Source organism: Coptis chinensis, chromosome 9 (genome assembly GCF_015680905.1).
Source record: "Coptis chinensis isolate HL-2020 chromosome 9, ASM1568090v1, whole genome shotgun sequence".
Classification (NCBI taxonomy): domain Eukaryota; kingdom Viridiplantae; phylum Streptophyta; class Magnoliopsida; order Ranunculales; family Ranunculaceae; genus Coptis; species Coptis chinensis.
The window spans coordinates 10,869,459-10,882,131 of NC_141464.1; the positions used below are offsets into that span (position 1 = coordinate 10,869,459).

Below are 12,673 nucleotides of genomic sequence, written 5' to 3' on the forward strand. Positions count from 1 at the left end.
TCCATGCAACAATCTCTAAACTTGTTAGCCCAAGACAAAACCCAAAAAGGTGTGTTCCCAGGTCATGCTATTTCAAACTCTAAACCAACAAACACTGCCTTTGAAGCAACAAGTGGCGTGAATGAAGCTGGAGCGCTAAAAACTCTTTCTTAATCATCCTATCTACGAGGATTAAATCCACTTTTCCTAGATGTATTCCTTTCCCATTCCATTACATCTTTTGTTTTAAAGGGAATACATCAATAAGGTAATCGAACCCTCCATTTAGAGTGTGTGGTTGTAAGTGACGGAGCCTTAGTCCACGCATATCTCGCATATTCTTTGTAAAACACTTTTTACTCATCGTTTGAGTAAGTGTGAACCTGTGGAGCAAGTATACAATTTTTCTTTCCTTTATTTTACATTTCTTTTTCAAAATAGTTGTTTTATTTATTCTCTTAATGCTAGATTCTCAATACATCAATAGTTATGTGATTTTTCAAACACAGAACGGGCAATGAATGTTACACAGACCAACCCCTAGAACAACGCAATCTAGGGGCGGTTTGAGATCAATTTTGCTTACTAAGGGTCACCTATACCACCGAGCTATTCTCTCGGGTTAGGACATTCCATGTCTTGCATAGTAAATCCCCAACTCGCATAGCTGAAGCTCTGTCTGTCTATATTGGGTTCGCCAACGAGCCAACATGAAAGTTGCCTGAGATTTCTTGTTATGGTTTGTTTTTTCATCACAGCTTTTTGAGTACGAGTATGTTAAAAACTTCTCTCCATAGTTTTAAAAACTAGAGAATATAAAAATGAAAGTTATACGCCCCGGAGTAACCAAAATGATACCGGATCCACGTATAATTTTTTATTCTTATCAAAAACTCTATATGGTTAGAGATATATTTTTCTTGAGAAACCCAAGTCTAAAAAAAAAACCGAGACGTCTCCAAACGAGTATTAAACAAATAGAGTAACCCAAAGTGATACTATTCTCTATTTAATTCTATACTTTGCCTTCACCTCTCTATTTGTCTCAAGAATCTGATATTAAAAGACTCAAACTTGTACAAATTTTCAAAAATTCTTCCTTTCTTAAAAAAAATTTCCCCCTTCTCAATCTCTATTTCTAAACACTTTCAAAAAAATGTCTTCCGTAACGAACAAAAACCCTCCACCTAACAAGACTAGATGGATAAGTTTCAATGATCATGTGCAAACACTTCCTAGAGAACTCCAGCTGAAGAGATGGACACATATACCGATAATCATTCCTAGTTTGGGTAAAAGTTCATATGCATGTAAGAGACGAGCTATGAGAGAAGGCTGGTGCTCGAATTGTCAAACACCAACTTGCCCCACTCTTCAACCTCATAGTGAAAATTCAGTTTTCAAGGTTTTCAAGTGCCAGCCACCTACTCATCGAGCACAACTAATTTTAGTAGAATAGTGTTGAGAAGGGTTGTGTTGTTCATCTTAGATTCTTTGTTTAGAGGATGGAAACTACACTCTCTACTATTTTCTAATCTTTCTTATGGTTCTTAAGTTCAAATGGTGGAAACACTAGTACTTATCTAGAGTAGTTTGAACTCTTAAACACATTTTAATGGAGACTTGTATGAAAATGGATTGGATAGCTATATTACTCACAAAGTTATACTCATTTGAACTTGTCAAATAAGTATGACTTGTGTTTGTAGGAATTAATCAAAGAGAGATAAGTAGAGAAAACTTGTAGATAAGAGAGGATGAAAACTTGTATTGAAAAGATTAAGAACTTGTATTGAAAACATTAAAGCTTGAAGAACATGAATATGGAAAATAAGTAAATAACAATTAAAATATTTAATCTACTCCTAATGACCAAAGATTAGCTCTAGGGTAATGTTCTCTCTCGACAACTTTGGTTTATATAGGACACCATTTATAATTATGCCCTTCCTTCTAGAAACAATCTTGTGGGCTTTTGACCTAGGCACATACAATAGAAGTCTTGATTTTGGCTTTAGGTCCCTGAGTCCGAAGCTTTAAGCCTTAAGTCCTTGGACTTTGACTTTCCGACACTTTTGCTCCTAAGCTGGAATCTTTCCAAGCAGCGTAAATAGCCATCCTTTTTGTACTAAAATGCATGTATTAAGAATATACGTCCTAAATGGCATGTATCCTGCAAACGGTAGCAAAAACTATAAGTTGTATGTTCATTAAGCATAAGAACGACATATTTGAAGCATTGTAAAGGTCATAAAATGCACATTTGGGGACTGATCAACTACCCCCAAACAGCATTTTGCTTGTCCTCAAGCAAAAGATGAGAGAGAAAAAACTAAGTTCACAAATGTGTGATTTATTATACTAGTCTCGTTTTACGGAGTGCAATTGCATTGACCATATGCAACAAGGCCTTAAACCACTAGGACTTCCCTAGCGGATGAGCTTAAGCCTCGTGAGAGTTTTCCAAAGAAGGTACTCACAAACTTCCTCTATTGAGTACAAACGGTCATGTTTCCTTATTTATTCTCAGAGGTTTATACATCTCATTAGCAGGGAATAAAGAAAAGCTCCTTTGAACTCAGAATAACATATACACTGTAATTTAATCATCTAAAGATAAACATGCAAAACATGAGCGGTGAAATGCAAAAGCAAAGTCGTTTTCGAAACTTTTGGAGAGCGTCCTTAAGCTGGGTTCTCACAAGGGTGTGTTGCAATCACAACTCTCTGATAGATTCACTCAAGTTTCATTTTCTCAAGTGCAGAGGGCACTTTATATTCCTCACATACTCGAATGACGTCCAAGGAAACCGAGGTTGATTGATCACAATATCCACTTACTATCACACCATCCTATTCCTAGTTGAGCTAGAGGTCTTTTATTAGGAATTACGGGTTAAGGTAGTGATTTAGAAATAAAGGGAAGGGAAAACAAACTTTGATAAGTTGAGAAATTGGGTTTTCAGGGTATTTGTAACTAGAGAAGAACCTTATTTTGTTCTTTGCTTCCAAATTTGTGATTCATTCTTTAGCCCTTTGGCTTTGTGACTCCATAGGATTTTGATTTTTGGGAGTTCTAACTTTGCTTTTGTTTCCTTTGAAATCGACTCCTTTTAATTTTGAACTTTTGGGAGATTTCGTTCTTTGAATCTTTTCTTTCTTTTCCTTTTCTTTTGAAGCTTATAACTATTCTATTTTTGTATAAGGCCTTCTATTCTCTTTTATTTTTACAGATCATCCAATTCTCAACTCGTCAGCTGGTAAGCCTTTTATTGTGTGTAGTAATGGTTTAGGGATTGATGACGAAGAAATAAAAAGGCTTTTAGAATTTGGTGAAGGCTCAAGGGGGGTATATGTAACTAGAGGAAAATTTGTCTTTTTGGGTTTTTAACATTTATTTGGCTATATCGATCCAAAAAGGGCCTAAATTCTCTCCTAGGATATGGCGTGGTGATCAAACGAGTGGACGTGTTATCTCTCTATCCGGACATCCTTGTGTCATCACTCAATAATCATTCAAATGAGGTTTTTGGCTAGATTCTCACAGGATATGGAACTTAACTATTCTAACCTTGGTCTCGGAAACTTACTGCTATATACAATCAAATGTTGATGTATGCCATTCATGAAAACATGCAGAAACTGTATATTAGTATGAGTTGGAAGAACGAATCTTTACTCTATTGCTATAATGAGACTTCTAAGCCATTTATTCATCATAGAAAAAGGAAAACAAGACTTTTGGTACAAAACATAAAAATATTTTTGGTCTTTTCGAAATATTTTAAGAAAGAAAGAAATATAGAAAATATATCTAATATAAGAAATGCTATATAATAAATGCCTAGATTTTGTAAAATGTTATTATACCACCCCCAAACAGAAAATATGCTTTGTCCTCAAAGTATGAAGAAAAGGAAAGAGATTACCATAGGAACATGAGCAAAAACGGCAGTCACCTTTACTCTGTTCTTCGTTATGAAAATATACCAACCCCAAACAAGTTTGGAGCATGGGTTGATAGATATCGAACGGGAACTACATGGTTTATCTAAAAGGTAAAAAAAAGCGTAATTATTATAACATGAAATTTTTGGCTTTTTTGAATTTTATTTGTAAAACTTGCATAGTGTTGAAAATAAGAAAATTTGGGCATGATGTATTTGTATGTCCTTCTGCTCATATACCACAAATCCTCATACATACCACAAAACACAAAATACATAACAGATAATACTAAGAAAAACTAGAAGTGCAGAAAGTAAAAAGATGTACTACAAGGATAATAAATTACATATAACTATGCGAACACTAGGGAGTTGCCTAGTCAGATTCCACGTGGGATAACTAACGACGTTGAGATGAACTCGAGCTACTCCTGTCTTTTCCCTCTCGTTGGGCTATGTCAGGCGTAGAAGCCTGCAGAACAAACTCATCTCGCATCTCCTGAAGCATCTAGAGAGTGTTGGCCTGAAAGGTGCGTTGTTCTTGCTTAATCGTATTCAACTGCTGATGTATCTAACACTGACCCTCATGCATGAAGCACAAAGCATCCAAGAGATGCGTGAACTGAGATAGAGCTCCTAGAGCAAAGCAGTCGACAGGAGGTGAAGATGGAGCTTCGTCATCGTCGAGACCGTGCTCGATCTCTTGTACAACCTTTGGGGAGCAGTCGTGCTGAACATAATGAAGGTAGACAAGAGTGAAAGCGGCAGACTTTACTACCATAAAGTCACTCGGAACTACTGCTCCCCAACTAAGCATGAGCCTAGTTACAAGGGTAGGAAGGGGAGCAGTACTCCATCTACACTGAGAAAGCTGGTCCCATAGGAAAGAAGCAATACAAAACTCGTTGTTCAGGGTCTGTAAAATCCAAAGAATGTGAAGGATTGACTTAATGATATCTGAAGGTTTCGTCGTCCCCACTAGGTTGTGTGCAATCCAAGTTGCCACTGCCAACTGGTTCTTCCTCAAAGAAGTCTGCCTGGCGCAGGTAGAATCACAACGTACTCGCTCTCTAACACAGTCGCATGCATCAAATTGAACACTGTGCGAAGGAACTGTTGACTCTCGAATGCCTCATGTCGTGCTTCGATACCCAAAACGGAACCAACTGCCTGCCTAGTGAACACATGGGAGCGACCCCCAAACGAAACGGTAACCAAGCCTTCATTATCGCGAGCTAAGCCGCGATAAAAAGCTTGAACAAGAGAAGGGACGCGGTGGGTTATAGCAAGAGTGGCCTCTAACCTCTTCTAAGGATCTGGCCCTTGAAGAAAACATCAAAAACCCACAAATCAAATAGATTTAAAAAATCCATTTCGGGTACAATCTTGCGATTGGCAGCCATGGGAGGGTGTTTTGGTTAAATTGAAAGTGGGTATGAGGTGGGGTGAAGGTTTTGAAGTGGCAGTCGAAACTGTTTTGGATTTGGTGAAGATAGAGGCGTGGTCCGGGTTAGGGTAGGCGCGGGCACGTGTCGACTTTGGTTTTGCAAGCTAGGGTTTTAAGTGGAGAAGATAGTATGTAGGGTGGTCACGTGGTTTGGTTTAAACCTGTGTACGACCGTCGGTTGTTGGATTTTTAGGTTTTGAAATTTTGTATCGAGAATCCACTATTATAGAAACTGGAAAAACTAAGAACTTTTATAAAAACAACAAGAAAAAACAATTTTTAACAAAAAGAGTGAAAAATAAAGAAAAAGAAAATTGTATAATTGCTCCATAGAGGTACACTACTCCAACTCCGAGTAAAAGTGTTAACAAGGAATATGCAATTATACGTGGACTCAAGGTTCCGGTACTTACAACCACACACTCTAAGTAGAGTGGTTTGCTTACCCTTTCTGATGTACTCCACAGAAATAGATGTAAGGGAAAGAAAGGATTGGAAATACATCATGGAACAGAGGATTTAATCCTCATAGATAGGATCTTTGAGAATGGTTTCTTCTACCTCCATAGACCGTAACTCATGATAGTGTTTTAGGCATTGACCATTAACTTGGAAAGTGTTGTTATCCTTAGGATCCTTCAAGGTGATAGCCCCATGTGGGGTAACTGTAGTGATCATGAAAGGACCAATCCATCGAGTATTTAGTTTTCCTGGAAACAAATGTAACCTTGAGTTATAAAGAAAAACATTTTGACTAATTTCAAAATGTTTTCGTAAAATATGTTTGTCATGAATTCTTTTCATGTTGGTTTTGTAATCTTCAGATAGATCATAAGCATCATTTCGAATTTCTTTGAGTTCATTTATTTGTAGCTTACACTTATCACCTGCCGCATCGAGATTGTAATTAAGGTTTTTTATTACCCATAGGGTGTGATGCTCTAGTTCCACTAGCAAATGACAAGGTTTTCCAAAGACAAGCATGTAGGGTGACATCCCTATAGGTTTTTTAAAATCGGTTCGGTATGCCCATAAGGCATCATTTAAACGGAGAGACCAGTATTTCCTATTAGGATTAACTGTTTTTTCTAAGATACATTTAATCTCTCGATTAGAAACTTCCACTTGACCACTTGTTTTGGGATGATATGGAGTTGCAACCTTGTGGGTTACTCCATGTTTTTTTCATGACATGTTTAAAGACTTGATTACAAAAATATGATCCGCCATCACTAATGATGGCTTTTGGAACACCAAATCTTGAAAAAATGTTTTCTATTATAAAAGACATTACAGTTTTGTTATCATTGTTATGACATGGTACAGCCTCGATCCACTTGGATACATAGTCTACGACGACTAGGATGTAGCTGAAACCATGAGATGTGGGAAAGGGTCCTATGAAATCGATGCCTGATAAGAGCCCAAACCTGTAGTTTTAACCCCTTAATAATATTATATACTAAAAGCATTATTTTTGTATTAACTCTAATTCTTTATATTTTGAATGAGAATCATATGGGCAAATGTTATGCATATTATATATATTATTAGTTATATGCATGTGTCTAATACTTTATGTTGTAAATGATCTGGTGTGGACACACAGAAGATCATATCATCAGTACCTTATAAAGTATAAGCAATCGTTCACAACCTAGATGGATTTAGACAAACCATTGGTACGGTTGTAGTATAATCTCGTATTAGTCTATCTTGACTATAGGATTACACTAGTATATTTTGTGTCTATTAAACAGGACCAAGTGTGAGGTTGTTTCTCCTTATATAATCTGACTATATAAGATAACAAACGCTTATGTTATTATGGATGTTTGTCCTCCTAATCCGGATATAATAACGGGCACTTACATGCATTGTATATTGCTTTAAATCATCAATGAGTGAGATTCATTTGTGAATCAAAAAACTCGCACTACTACATAATGGCACATTTACCACGGTAGGGGAAAAGTTTTATACCACTGTTCTACAAAAAACAGTGGCAAATATATTTATACCACGGTAGAAATTTCTCTAGTTATTTGTTTCTTTAGTGTATCACTGTTCCATATAAACCGTGGAGTCTAGTTTGTCATATGCCACAGTTCCAATTATTTATGTTTTTTAAACTAGAGTACCCCACCGTTTCCCTTAACCAGTGGTTTATACTTTATACCTTTTTTTATTTTAAGAAAATGTCTTATCTACCATGGCCTTAGATGTTCCACGCCAAAGACCTTCACTCTCTTAGGAAACAGGTTCCACGAACTCACTCAAAACCGTCTCGCACTATTCGCTCTCCAAATTCTACCATTTTTTTTTATCCCTAACATTGACAAACCCTGTGAACTTGTTCAAGTTCTGAGCTTCTCGGGTTCATGTTTTAATTCATCACTTCATCATCTGGTAAGGGTTTCTCATTTCCAAATTCATATTTTTTTTTTATATATATATTTAATTGTGGTATAAAGTCTATCTCTTAAATTTCTAAATTTTACTTCAAAATTCATGCTTATTTGCTATTTGGAGGAAACCTCATGAAGCTTCTTGGGCAGTTAAATTAAATAGGGTTGGATACTTACGATGGGTTTTCTCTCTGTTCTTTACTTTTTTGCTTTGTAGTGATTATTTTAGTTGTACCAATTAACAGATTTGATTTTGTGTTCTCTAAGTTACTTGCCTTAATTGTTTGATTGAACGAGTGTGTTTGTTGGATTGTGTGGTATCGAAGCAGGTAGCAATGACCCAAGTAGCTACTTCTCTATGTGTTTTAGGTTTATTGTCAATCTATATAAAGCGTTTGATAAAATGTCACATTAATGGTGATTTTATTATGGGTTAATAAATTGTCTCCCCAAGGTCTTTGGTTAATCGTTGCACAACACAAATTTAGAAGCAAGATTTATCAATGGTTTAATTTGTTCTATTTTCACTAAGCCTCTGCAAGAAAACTAGTTTGGGTTTTTTTTTATAGGAATTGTTGAAGCATAATTTACTTCTATTTGTTGATCTGAATTTGAGTATAATTCAGTTAGCATTTTTTCCAAAGTATTTGATGCCACAATTGGTTTGTTGTGAGGAATTTGGTTTGTTGAATGCTTCTTTTTAGCCCTTTCCTTATGGACTTTCTTTTGCAGCCCACTTTTAAGTGTGTAAGGAAAGTTAAAAGGAGTATAAGACTACTGTTGAGAATTGAGAGTGATTGTATTTTTTAGGAAGTGGATACCTATACTTTCTCATTTGTCTTTAATAGTTTATTTATGTGCATTAAATTATTTTAATACTATTTCTGGATTGATGTAATTGATCTATGTAAGTGTGTGTCTTTAGTGTTTTCAATTGTGTGCAGAATTGTTGAGATAGGGCTAAGGAGTTCTTTGATGCAGGCTTTCACAATGTCCATTGATTCTACTCTTTAATTAAATTTAATTTGGTGGTTAGCTTCAATGCTTTTCTCTTATGCTTGTAATCCTTTTGTTGTATTCATTTTAAGTAAGCACTATGTTTGTGGCCATGCTACTCGACTTAGGAATTAAGTCCTATTTATATCTTCTAAAAAACTATGGAATGGTGCAGGACTCTATGAAGGTTTTCGATAAGATAATGTCAAGTTGGTTATAGGAACAATACCTTGATCACTCCCCGGAGGTGAGCTGGTTTGTTCTTTCACTCATTTGATTTTGAGTAGTATCTAGGCATGTGAATATGATGTTTTTATGAACATGAAATATTACAAAGTCTTAGTTATTCTAGGAATGCAAAATTTAGTGTGCATAGCTTAGTATTCTAAACATATTCAGACCATGTATATAGTTTGCATATTGTGGGGGGAAATGAATAAAACTACACCATTACTTTGATGGACTAGACATTTGGTTTTTCTTCATGTGTTATGTGGGCAATTGTTAGGATCATTTTTAAGAGCATTTGCAATTGCCAGACACTTAATAGCCTTGACACAAGCATGTTAAGTTTTTTTTTTTTTTTGGTTAAGTGAAGGTGCTTGCAAAAGTAAGTGCAAGCCATGTTCACTCTGTTTTGTTTTTTGTTCTATGCGTGTGTCTATGTGTTGTTAGATACTTACACCAATCGTGATTGCATTTGCGAGTGCTAGACGACATATATGCAATTGGTATGGCCAAAGTAATTGGATTAGACTACAGTATCGATTTTTTTCGATTTCTTTGGTTATAAAATATGATTCGCATGAGTGTGTGTTACATAAGTGATTTCTTAAATCCCAATCTGGGAGTCCATTTAATTGTACATTGATCTATTAATTCCAGATGGGTGGCTCTTAAAAGCAATTTTTTGTTGGATAGTAATTCATTAGACAGCTAAGGATATATGTAATTGTTTGGTTTTGATCGTTGTCTCGAGATTTCAGTTGTTAAGCATGTAGTGGTATCTCACTACTACAGAAATGGACATTAACCACGGTTGGTCAAACGACAACTTGCTTGCTTTTTTACTAGCTAAAATAGTTTGATTGCATGCTGTTATAGTCTGCTCAGTCCAGCAGCAATGGACTGATTTCCAGCAGCATTTTGATATAGTTCGATCATATTTTGGTTTCAGCGACTTACATAAAAACATAGTATTTTATGTCTGTTAGTCCTCTCATACTAGGGTTGGCTCTCGCTGCGACCAACCAATTCCAACAAAGCAAGGCTTGCTTGCAGGATCAAGTGGGCAGAGCAGAACTTGACAGATCTCATAGCTACAAAGCTAGCGGGCAGCTTTCTAAAATGGCTACCGCATCTGCGCTTTGCTATGATTTGGGGCAGTCTGTTTTCTAATGAATCCTCTTTTGTTGCATTTGGCTATCAGAATCAGAAGTTATGCTGGTTCGAATATGGCCTGGTCAAAGTTGAAATTTTATTCTTATACATGTCTTATTTAGATAGCTAGGCTCTATTAATGGAGCAAGTCATAGGGAAAGATGAATCATACGTTATAGAAACACTATTAGAAACAAATTGTTTGTTTGTAGTGTAAATATATTATTTAGAAGTTTCCATTGGTTAATTGTGTTAGTTTTCGTTGGTTAAATATAGATGTTATACTTGTCGCAACAAGGGGTTAGCAATTCTGCGAATTGACGGTGTGAGATATTATGTCATTCCCCTTGGGGAGTCTTTGACTGTATCAAGTTCACCTAGACATGGAGCAAAATGTTTTTGTTTACAGTTTGCATCTTTTCCTAGTTTTTGGTATTACTATGTTAAAGAAATTAGCTACTCTTACGTTGCACAAACACTATCTACCTTAAGCTATTTGTTATGCACTTAAATTGTTTCAAAAAGTTTTCACTGTTTCATTTCCTTTGTATATCATTATTTTAAACATTCCCATCCTTTGTGACATACAACTGTTATACTCATCCCAACAAGAGAGTTGGCACTTCAAACATCTCAAGTAGTAAGTAGCTTGGAAAACATATGAAGATTCAAGTCATGGTTACCATAGGAGGAACCAGTTTAAAAGACAACGTCATGCGTTTATAACAACCTAGCAGAATACTTGATCTCACAAAGAAAGGTGTTTGTGTCTTGAAGGATTGCTCGATGTTTGTTATGGATGAGGTATATTATTGCAAGTAGAGTTCGTTTTTTTTTTTTTTTTTTTTTTTTGTTGTGTCTTATGCCGCCGTAAACGTGGCTTGTAAAACTTGCTTATTTAATGTATTCAGTGCTTATTAGTCATGGAAACTTGTTTAGATAATATTTTTGAAATTAAGGTATAAGTTGTCATATCATACACTTAGCATTATATTTTTTTTATGGTAATCTTCATTCTTAAGTTATTACCTCTTGATCATTGATCGTGCAGATGACAAACTTAACACCCAAAGATACCTACACCCAAGATGAACTTGATGTTGTTTGACTTCAAATTTTGAAGTTCATCCACTGAATCGAATGTTCGAGCTGGCGAGGTTTTGACCCCTTCAAAAGGTTTGGGGATTGATCTCAACATTCGCATATTGGTGTTGTCAAACTCTTTTGATGTATATGTAGAACCAAGTATATTACACTTTTGATATTTTGGAAGGAACACGTTGGTCATTATTTTTATGCTTTAGATGGAACAAGTAGATTGAATTGTTCTTTCTTTATTGACGGAAAAAAAAGTTATTAAATTCTTTTAGCATTGCCGCGTGTTGGATGGTCTAAATTCGTTTATTTAGTTTGTTGCATGATGTATTGTTTAAGCAATGTGTTTTTATCATTCAGTGTGGATATGGTGAAAATGGCAGGTGTGAATAATTTTGCAGGTTGATAGGATGAAATCAAATAATCAGGGTTTTTTTTTTCAATTTTTTTTTTTTTTTTTTTTTTTTGCAGGTTGATAGGATGAAATCAAATAATCAGGGTTTTTTTTTTTGAAAAAAAAAAGTATAAACCACGGTTTTGTAAGCACAGATGGTTTAAAGAGATTGTATAACCCACGATTTGCATCAAACGGTGGTAATTATTATCAACATTTCGTTTTGATATCATAATACCACAATTTTTCCAAAACCGTGGTATATAAGAGATAACTTAATACCACGGTTCCATTAGAAGTATATGTCACGTTGGCTGTTACCACGGTTTTAAAACAGTGGTTAAAGGGCTTTTACCACTGTATATAACAGTGGTTAATGAGCTTTTCCATAATAGTGTCGATGGATTGGGTAATGACATTGTATGTAAGGTGTGTTGTTGATTATAGAATCCATTAGTGCAAAGAAGTCGGGTTGATGATGTCCCCTTGAGGAGCTCAAAAAGATTGTCATGTAAACCATGCAAGTGGATTTATTCCGACATGACAATGAGGTTGAATGATACTACTCAAGGATATAAGAAGTTGATTAATGTAGTTGTCAGTAACTTGACTTAATCAATGGACATTCGATATCTTAAACACGGAGAGATTAGCAAGCATATAATATGAAGCCCATTAACGCTGACACATAATTTGGGATTAGGGCGGTAGTGCAACAATGGCCTTTAGTGGAATAAGCCATTTGTTGACAGACTTGGGCCGTGTGTTCTGGGCGAACATGGGAGGCCCAACCCTAATTTCTCCTCATGGTCCCTGTTGTAGCCTATAAATAGAATAATCTCTCTCTATCCGAAATTCAATATTCATTGTTCTGAAAAAGAGGAAAGAAAAGTAGATCTGAATTCGTTTCTGATCTTGAGAGAAAGAAGGGGGTTGGTAGATCGTTGTCCACACAACATCCAATCTATTCTTAAGGAATACAACAGAAGATCAAGAGGTTGATTTCGGATTTCATAAAGCTTGGATT

At 35.7% G+C, this 12,673-nt stretch overlaps 1 long non-coding RNA gene across 1 annotated transcript; it reads left to right on the forward strand.

The window, feature by feature from the left end:
• The first annotated feature begins 7,543 nt into the window (after positions 1-7,543).
• LOC147474737 (uncharacterized) lies at positions 7,544-11,702 on the forward strand. Its single transcript, XR_015209406.1, has 3 exons — positions 7,544-7,782; positions 8,953-9,024; positions 11,209-11,702. It is a non-coding gene; the product is annotated as an uncharacterized LOC147474737 (long non-coding RNA).
• Positions 11,703-12,673: the final 971 nt, after the last annotated feature.